This window comes from Spermophilus citellus (genome assembly GCF_964194105.1).
Source record: "Spermophilus citellus genome assembly, chromosome: 10".
In the NCBI taxonomy this organism is placed as follows: domain Eukaryota; kingdom Metazoa; phylum Chordata; class Mammalia; order Rodentia; family Sciuridae; genus Spermophilus; species Spermophilus citellus.
In genome coordinates this window covers 103,395,457-103,405,820 of record NC_138197.1, presented here as the reverse complement: position 1 = coordinate 103,405,820, position 10,364 = coordinate 103,395,457, and the positions used below count along the sequence as shown (strand labels likewise).

Sequence of the window (10,364 nt, the reverse complement as noted above, 5' to 3'; positions counted from 1 at the left end):
AGCACAGGATGGAGGGGAATCTGCACATATTAAATATTTGAGTGCAGAGACAAAGTAGAAGAGGAAATTCCCCATGGGGGATATTTTATTTGATCAAGCTGATAACTTGTTATTCTGGGAAAATATGAAGGTAAGCATTTATAATCCAGTCTAGTTAAATAACTTTGATATGTATAAAGGGATATGATTATAAGATATATGGATTCGAGCCTTTTGACTTGGCATATGATTATTGATAATAAGTTATCTGGTTCCAAAGTAAACATGCTTGGCATTATAAGATTAAAAATATTTACTTTATGGCATGCATGCTGATGTTTGAGGATCATTTTGTCAGAACTCTCATTTGACAAAAAAGAATAAGAAAGGAGACAAAACGTTAATTATCAGCTCTGCTTTGGGCTGAATTGCATATTTCTGAGAGTACATCTTAAATCTCAGTACCTCAGAATTTGACTGCATTTGGAAGAAGGACTTTTAAGAGGAATGTAATTCGAATGGAGTCCTTAGAATGGAACAATACGAAATGATTAGTGTTCTTCTAAGAAAAGAAGCTCAATGGATTAGATAAAGGGGAATGAAAGCAAGGGGGATAGGAACAGGAAAGACAGTGGAATGAATCTAACGTAACTTTCCAATGTACCACAGTGAATCTCACCATTGTGTACAACCACAAAACTGGGATCCAAAATAGAATAAGATGTATTCCATTATATAAAATTTTATATTTTTACATAAAAATTATATAATTTTTTTGTATAATTATATCAAAATGAATTCCACCATCATGTATAACTAAAAAGAATCAATTTAAGAAAAATAGAGGAGATTAACACACAAACACACAGACTGGGGGAGGACACAGGGAGAAGGTGGCCAGAGGCAAGCCAATGAGGGAGAAAAAAATTAATCCCTTCATCTTGGACTTGTCTTGAAAATTGTGAGAAAATACATTACTATTATTTAAGCCACATCACCTGTAGTATTTTATTATGGCAGCCATTGAAAATTTATAAATTCTCCCAATACATGTTTAAATTTATCCTTATATTATTAAACAAGGCTTTATAGAACAGGGGAGTCTGAGAAAATACACAGAAAAACACCTATCACTATTTAAAGCAATTAAATTATCTTGGGTGGAGAGGAAAAAAAGGAACTAACATAGGCTCCATGGAAAAAGTGACACTTGGACCTTGGAGATATTATGTGTGTCCTACATCAAGACAAAACTACAAACCGTTGCCATTCCAGCACCCGACATAAATGTGTACCTGGCCTATTACATAAATATATTTACTGACATATATTAAATATAGCACATGCACACACACATCTGGTCTATCAGAATGCCAACCTGCCTAGACACAAACCTTCTTGCTCTCAGAGAAAGATTCAGATCACAAAGACTCATCACAAGTAGCAAATATTGGTTAGAAACTGCTAGGAAATAATAAGTCTCAAAAAATAACCAAGGTCCCTAAAAGAACTACTGATTTTGGTCAAATGTTTTCAATCAGAAAAATGCTAAGCTACTCTTATCATCTTAAATGATAAGAGCTGCTCTGGAAATACATGCCTTTTAGTCCTGAGCAAGAGATATTGAACAATTATTGTGCCCCACAATAACTTGGGCTTTACCTCCCCTCAGATAATGAGGCATAGCTCCAGGAGTGGGCATTATCCACTGGGGTTGAGTTACACTCACCTGTTCCTTTTTAATCCTACCCCTTTGCCCTTTTGAGGGTAGAATGTTCCATGGAACCTCCCCTTATGTGCCCTCTATATAGGAATAAAGAATTACAGTGGCTCTTTCTCTTTCCTCTGACCCTTAAGGTGGGAGAGCTGTCACAGATTTTGAAAAGGTACTTCTGTGTGTTTGTGTGCTTTCTCTGCCATTTTCTGGACTCATTGGAATAGTCAGATTTCCTGAACCCAGCATTAGGTCTCCAGCTAGGATAGAGGGCGATAAGCTACACTATGCCACTATAATCACTGAAATAATTACATTTTAAACTTGTTTTATGCCCAGGTTTGGTGTAGCTAATTTTATTTATCATTACTAGAGCTTTCTGGTGGACAACACATCTGCCATAGCTAGGGTTCTCTCTGAGACAAGCAGCAGAAGACTGTTCTATAAAGCCCAAATGGCTTAGGCAGAAGGAAGGAATCCAGAGAAATCCCAAGTTCTCTCTGAAATGAAGCTGCAGGGTCCATCTGCTTTCTCTGCTCTCACTGGGCTGCTCTTATGGTAAATTTAGAGACTGTTTAATGGCTATGTTTTTTTACAATTTATTGAAATTCAATTTCTGTATAGTAAAGTACACATATTAACGGATACCACTTATCTGTCTTGGATGTCTGTCCATATGTATACATTTAAAATCAGCATCACAATTATAATAGTAAATATGTTCATCACCCTCAAAGTGCCCTTATGTCCTTTTGTATTCCCTTCCTCCCTTGACATAGTCCCTTTTGTCTCTACAGGAAGTTCTCAATCTGTTATTTCAATTTCTAGAATTTTATATGAATGGAATAACAGAGTGTTTCCTTTTTGTGGCCTGGCTTTTTCAACCAACAGAATGATCTTGATATTGATCCATATTTTGGATACATCCATAGTTTTTTTCCTTTTTATTGCTGAGCTGTAGTCCATTCTATGGTTCATGGATATATTTATGCCTAGTTTGGGGGTATTAAAAATAAATTTATTCCAAAAGTTATTTCACCATGGCCACTATATTTTGGTTTTTGCAATAACACCACAGTGTGGTGTTTCAAAGTCTGGCTTCTTTTTTTTTTTTAATACATTGAGCAAGTTTCTTACATGTTCTTCAAATGTACTTGACTGTATGCATTGCTTTTGTTTTATTTTTGCCAACACCAAAGAAATAATTAACAATTAATAGTGAGTTTCTTTGGTGGAATGAATAGCATTCAAGAAATGTAGACTGTATATAAATATCACTATAGGCACTCCTGCCCTTGCATGAACAGATAAACTATTATAGCACAACTAATAGTCTAAACTCAAAAGAATTATGTCCCAGATTCACAAAATTTCTGAAGGTTAACACACTTACAGGAGGAGTTTCTCACTTGACCCCAAGTACCAGGCTATTTGATTTCTGTTTCCCTCCTTATAATATTGTTGCTTTTGTATTGAATGAGCTTCTTGTGACATATGCTGTCAGAATGATTAAAAGGATGAGAAGTGAGATATAATCAAGTATACAGGACAATACTTATGACTATTTTCATACCCACTTGCTGTTAACTAGGAGGCAAAACTCACTTTAAGACTTCATTTTAGTCATTACAATTGATGCCACATGTAGCAAGGTTGATTCTCAATGATAACTAACATTATTTTTAAAAAATAATAATAATTGTAAAGTATCAAGCTGACTTCTTTTCTTTTGTTTCCCTTCCTCCCTCCTTCCTTTCTTCCTTTTTCTTTCTTTCTCTCTCTCTCCCTCCATCCTTCCCTCCCTCCCTTCCTTCATTTCTTTCTGTACCAGAGACTGAACTCAGGGGCACTCAACCACTGAGCCACATCCCCAGCCCTATTTTGTATTTTACTTAGAGACAGAGTCTCACTGAGTTGCTTAGCGCCTTATCGTTGCTAAGGCTAGCTTTGAATTGCAGATCCTCCTGCCTCAGCCTCCCCAGCCACTGGAATTACAGTTAAGCTTATTTTCTTTAGTTTAGAACCACAAGTTTCGTTGTCTGTAACATGGAAGTAATAATGGCGTTAACAGGTTCTTTGTGAATATCAAAAAAAAAATAATAATAACATAGGTACTATAATTAGAACAGTGGCTGGCATTTGTTAAGCATAATAATGAATAATATAGTATCTGTATTAGTTAGTTTTTCATTGTTATGATCAAAAACCAGAAAAAAATCAAATTAAATGAAGAAATGTTTATTTTGTTTCATGGTTTTAGTCAATTGTCTCTTGGCCATATTACTTTTGGGAGTGTTTCGAGGCATAACATTAGGGCAGAGTGTGTCATGAAGGAAAATTGATTACCTTATGGCAACCAGGAAGCAAAGAGAGAGGAAGTTTATGGAAATTCCAATATACCCTTCGAAGGCACCTCCCCCCCCCCACAATTATGGGACTTTCTTCTACTAGGCCCACCTTCTAGAGCTTCCACTACCTCCTAATAATTACAGATCTGACAATCGAGCCCTTACCACATGAGACTTTGGGGGTCACAACAGCATCTATATATCTTTTGAGGCTCTTCCAGCCCTAAGGTTCTTTAATTCTGCCAAAAAATTGATCCAGATGAAAGCATTTAGCTAAAAGGAAAATTATCTGTCTAGGATACCTAATTTTAGCAGATGCAAATGTAGGAAATACTGTGGATTGTATCATTTGAAGAGGTTTGTCTACATACTGACTCATGTACCTGTGAATATGTGAACATGTTGTTGTTTGGCAACAGGGCTTTTACAGATGTAATCAATATAACATGGACTCATATTAGAGAAGGGTGACCTCTAGTCTGATGACCTTTGTTCTTAGAAGAAGAGGGAAATCTGGACACAGAGACACACAGAGATGCAGGAAAGAATGTCATGTAAAATCAGAGACAAAGACTGGAATTAAGGTGCTATAAACCAAGGAATGCCAAGGATTATTGGCAACCACCAAAGGCTGGGAGAGGCAAAGAAATATTCTTCCTTTGAAGCCTTCAGAGGAAGCCTGAGGACACTGTGAGACTTCCAGCTTCCAGAACTATGAAATAAGAAATTTCTGTTGATCAAAGCCATTTGTTCCTGGTTCTTTATTATGATGGTCAATGAAACCAGAATAGTAACTATTGCACAAATTAAAACAATGTTTAACAATAGAAAACTGTTGGCTTGGTCTTTCTTCATAAGCAAAAAAGAATGAAGGACCAAAATCAATTCATTCCAAGCATTCCAAGAGGCTTGGATAATCACTGTTCTATCCATATTCCATTTTATACAATCATACTATGAAATAGTATCCATTAGCTTCAAATTTTCAATTAAAATAAATAAAAAATAAATATCTAATCTTAGAAGTCTAAAATCCTCAACTGAATTATTCCAAAAAGATACAGAATTTATATTGAACTGACTTAATTTTGGAATAATAATCCCTTTTAGTGTAACTTTGTTCAGATAACAAAAATGGAAGACAAAATTACACTTAAGTTTCAAACATTTCATGCAAATTTTCAAACCCTTCAGAATAATTCCACTGAAATCATTGAGACTGAAATAAAGCCAATCAAATTTATCATAGTATTTCCTAATTTATGACAAAAACAAATAAGAAACTAAATTTTAGAAATATAATTTTCAGTCAGGTTTTTTAACCATGCATTTTGATTGCATATCTAATCAAGCAATTTATCCTACTTTCAAGTTCCTTTCCTGGACTTAAATGACAATATGAATCTCAAACGCCATCTGATTATGGTTGATGATTTCAGAAAATTATATTTAAACAGGTATTTTGTTCTTTTTTTTCTTCTAAGAAAACAGCAAGGGTTGAATAATTCAAATAATCACAGACTATAGTTTATAAAACAAAGGCAATGAAATTCAACTTTAATTACTTTACGAAGAAAAAAAAGTCATTAATTTAAGAAACTAATTTCCCAGTTGATTGATTGTTAAAAATATTAATATTACTCACGGATACTGGATAATAGTGAAACTACACATAAAATTGAATTCTGGCTGGGCACCGTGGCACACACCTATAATCCCAGCAGCTCAGGAGGCTAAAGCAAGAGGATCACGAGTTCAATGCCAGTCTCAGCAATGATGAGACACTAAGCAACTCAGTGAGATCCTACCTCTAAATAATATACAAAATAGAGTTGGGGATGTGGCTCAGTGGTTAAATGCCCCTGAGTTTAATCCTCAGTGCCAAAAAAAGAGAAAAAAATTGAATTCTGACCCACAATCTGAAATAACAGGGAGTAAAACAACCCATTCTCTACAGTAACCAGCCCAAGAAGTCAGTCAGCTATGTATAAGTGAGACTTGTGGAAAATCTACAATCACTATCTCTAGTAACAATCTAGCTAACAATCAAGACTGTAATAACTGCCCCAAAATAGCCAGGACTTTATCAATAAGTGACAGCTTCCTTAATGTTTGATCCACTTCCAATTTAAGACCAAACAGAGAAATCTGAATATGCATCCCTAATCAGTCACAAAGGATGCCTCATGTCAAGTTAGCACACCTACAGCTTCCTCATGCCAACAGCCTTCACTCAAGAACATACCTGAAAAGCTCTCTTTTTTTTCCATAAATTTCTCCCACTCTTCCATCTGCCTTTGAGTCTCTGCCAAAATGCAAGTAACAGTGACTGACCCTTACTGTTGTGAGCTCTGGATGAAAAGGCTTTGCTGGTTCTTATAAAAAAACTTTCAGGTAAGAGTCGAATAATGTGTGAACTCCTTGAAACTAGTAGCTATGAATCTAACTCTAATAGCTGAGTCTATGCAACCATAAGTACTCACTATATCTGATAGTTGCATAATTAATTTGCAATGGAATCCTGAACTTATATAACCTTTATTCATTTGTGGAAATAATGGAGATGATATATTCTATGATGAGCAATTAGTGAAGTGTGTCAACTTGTTCAGTATGGCAAAGATTGAAGTCTTGTCTGTGATGCTTTTCTAAAGACAAAAAAAAGATTACTGCAATATTTGATTTTTCTCCATACAATATGTAAAGGTTGGTAAATAATTACAAGTACCTCATATATTCATTAACCTCTCTAGGACTAAAGTCCACTTGCAAAGTAAAACAAACAAACTTAGATTTACCCTTTTCACTTAGTTTGATCCAGGAAATGACAGTGAATCATACATTTCTCAGAAAAAGAAAAAAATCCTGTTTTTTGTTTTATTTTGTTTACTTGGTTGTTTTTGTTTTGTTTTTGGTACTGGGCATTGAACCCAGAAGTATTGAGCTACATTCCCAGCACATTGTATTTATTTATTTTTTAAGACAGGGTTTCAGTAAGTTGCTTAGGGCCTCACTAAGTTGCTGAGGCTGGCCTCAAACTTGCAATCCTCTTGCCTCAGCCTCCTAAGCCACTGGAATTATAGACATGAGTCACTGTGCCTGGGATCAGATAAAAATTTTTCATGTGAATTTGCTAATACAACTGTTGTTATATGTGATTTTTTAATGTTCAAAACTAAAGCTTTAACTCCAACTGCCTTCATCTCATTGCTTCTAAAGTAATTTATGTTCATTTTTTTCCATTTAAACTTCAATTTTATTTTTAATCTCTTACCCAGTAGGGTTGATATTACATAACAAAATAACACTTTGGTATTACATTACTGTATAACATCAAGTGCTAATGTAATACAGTAATTCTATAGCTTAAAATCTAGCTTTTGTTTAAAGAAAAGGATTAAAATTGTATTTGCAAAGTGTATTTGTTATCCATTTGATATTATATTATATTAGAATTTTATTTGATTTGATGGGGAAAAATAACTGTTATACTGGTTCTTGATTAGAGACCAGCCTTTTCCTTAACTGAATGAGATTTTTGATAACTGAATTGTTCTTTCTGTATATATTTCATTACTATAAAATGAATTGGACTAGATGACATCAAGGAGCTGTCAAAGACTTCTCTACACTCTTGCACCAACATTGTTTTTTAAAGATTTGAAAATTTCAAGTCATAACTCCACACTGGACCTGAGTATTAATTCAACTGGAAAGGGCTGAGTATTTTAACAGTGGATTTTAACAGTGACTGATGGATTACTCGGAAGCTGAATATTTAGCTTGTCAATTTTACACACCCTGCCTATCTATCTGGCTGGCATTTCAAAATGCTTACCTTTCAAAGACTCTCTTAAGCCAGTGTAAACTCAGTTTAGAACTATACTATCCAGTATGGGAACAGCATCCACATGTGGCTCTTCACTTGAAATGCACTAATTATTACTTAAAACAGGAATTTTAGCTTTAGTTAATTCAAATCTATATTCTTTTCAATACTGGGGATCAAACCCAGGGCCTTGTATAAGCTAGGCAAGTACTCTACCATTAAACTAACCCCTTGGGCTGCAGATTTAAATTTTAAAATCTTTGAGAAGTGCTTTTAGAGACTGGGGCTCTTAGGGGGAAGGGAAAGATGGGGAAAGGTTGGCCAACATGTACTGAGTGACAGGAGAAAAAACACAATAGGGTGATGATAGATAATAGTAGTATAGTTTTCATTTCAAAAAGCTAAAAGAATAGATTTCAAGTGTTTTTGCAACAAGGAAATGATAAATATTTGAGGTCTTAGATATGCTTACCTGATCTGAACACTACACAATTGTATACTCATATCAAATCATTAAATGGTACTTCACAAATACATGTAATTTTTATGTGTTAATTAAAAAAAAAAACTAACAATTCAGCCAGGATGATACATGCCTATAATCCTAGCAGCTCAGGAGGCTAAGGCAGTTGGCTCGCAAGTTAGAGACAACCTCAGCAATTTAGCAAGGCCCAAAGCACCTTAGTGAGACCCAGTCTCAAAATAGAAAACAGAAAAGGAGATTTAGCTCAGTCCAAAAGTATTCCTGGGTTCAATCTCTGATATCAAAACCAAAAACCAAAAACCAAAAACTACCAATTCAGTTATTGGAAAATGTTTGGAGCAACTTACATAGGTAAGTCTACTTTTGTAATCTTAACTTTTATGATGTTGAACATATATTTCTGATAAAAATTTAGTTCTGACCTGTAAATTATATCAAATATCAAAGACTTAGTATGAAGAAAAATAATGTACACTCTCTCATTAGTAATTTTATATTGATTACATGTGAAAATTTTTGGATATAGGTAAATATTTTGATGCATCTTTTTGCTATTTTTAATGTGACTGCTGAAACAGTTAACTTTTTTTTTTAGTTGGGTAAAATTCTATTTCTATGAGACAGCACTGTCTTAACATAGTCAAGGCTCATCATCAACTGTTGGTGCATTTCAGATTGAAATATGGTCTTTGGATTCTTGATTTGCCTTTATCCTGTTACCGCCCTACTCTCAGCAATTCCCTCAGGCTTTGTCCTTCAGTCTTCATGAAAGGAAAATCAAAATCCTTGACTCTACTAGAAAATCAGCATAGGTGATTTTATTTTTTGAGACTGATTAAAAGGACTATAAACCAACTTGAGCTATTGTAACTAGAAAGGGAAAGATATTAAAAAGGCTTTTTTTGTAGAATAAAGTCCCCCCAAAATCAACTGAATGATAATGAATACATGAATTAAAGCATACATGTTAAGTATACATGTTAAGAGTTAATGATGGGAATTTATTTGAGTAAAACAAAATAATTACTGGCCTTTTAAATTTCAGTTTTCCTTGCTGCCTAATTCCCATTTTGATAAATTATAAGAAGAGTCAAGAGGGGAAGAAAAGATGAAACAGGTAATCCTAAACTTGTAATTTATTATTCATTTAGCCATGATCTTCTTACACCAGAAAGGATCTTTTAGTAATTAATGTTTTATTTATCTACAGATTTTGTTTATAAGTGTTTTTAACTGAAAGACACTGACTCCTTTCAATTTAGTTCAGAGGCCAGGTAAGCAAGAATTTTTTAAAAATGCTTTTTTTATTAGGAAAAAAACATTAGAGTTAATGTTTTAGAATTATTAAATCCCTTTTATCACACAAAACTCTGGAAGAATCATTTTAATAATTGTTTTTTAAAAGCTCAAAAGAAAAGAAATACTACTGCCAGAAATAAACTAGACATTTGAGGTAAGATTGTTTTTCCATAACAGAAAATTCAATTATTTATTTGATTAATTCAATAAATGTTTCCTGGATGCCATCTGTGTGGAACAACACTCTATGAGAAGAGTCATGCAAATAAAATGTAGTCAAGCTTGAGGTGTAAGAGTTAGTGACTTAGAGAAGTTACTAACTTCTTGGGGGAGTTATAAAGACAACAGATACTTTTTCCTTCCTACAAACTGGAGGAATCTCCTTCCCCCAAATCTATCAGTGTCAAGTTCCTTAAAGGCCAGTGCCTCACATCCTAGTTAACTCCAAATACCCCAGGAAGCAATTATCCTATATTTCAAGTCCACCTGTGGAGAAGCAAAGGTAGATGTCCCCAGAAGGTGGAAAAAGAGGTTGAGATTTGAAGTAAAGGGTACGAAGATCTCTACTTGTGAGCTAAGTACATAAGAGGGATGTTAACAGTGGGCTCAAAATTTCTTATGAGTTCTATGCTATTGCTCCCCTCCTCCTATGAGTCTCTGGATTGGATCAACTCTATTCACCCCACTCAAATATATAGGCTCTAGAGGGCT

The 10,364-nt window shown here is 34.4% G+C and overlaps 1 long non-coding RNA gene across 1 annotated transcript; it reads left to right on the top strand.

Annotated features, from left to right (window-relative positions):
• Positions 1 to 1,813: 1,813 nt before the first annotated feature.
• Positions 1,814 to 9,628, top strand: LOC308658338. Its single transcript, XR_014024150.1, has 3 exons — positions 1,814 to 1,865; positions 9,400 to 9,471; positions 9,565 to 9,628. It is a non-coding gene; the product is annotated as an uncharacterized lncRNA (long non-coding RNA).
• Positions 9,629 to 10,364: the final 736 nt, after the last annotated feature.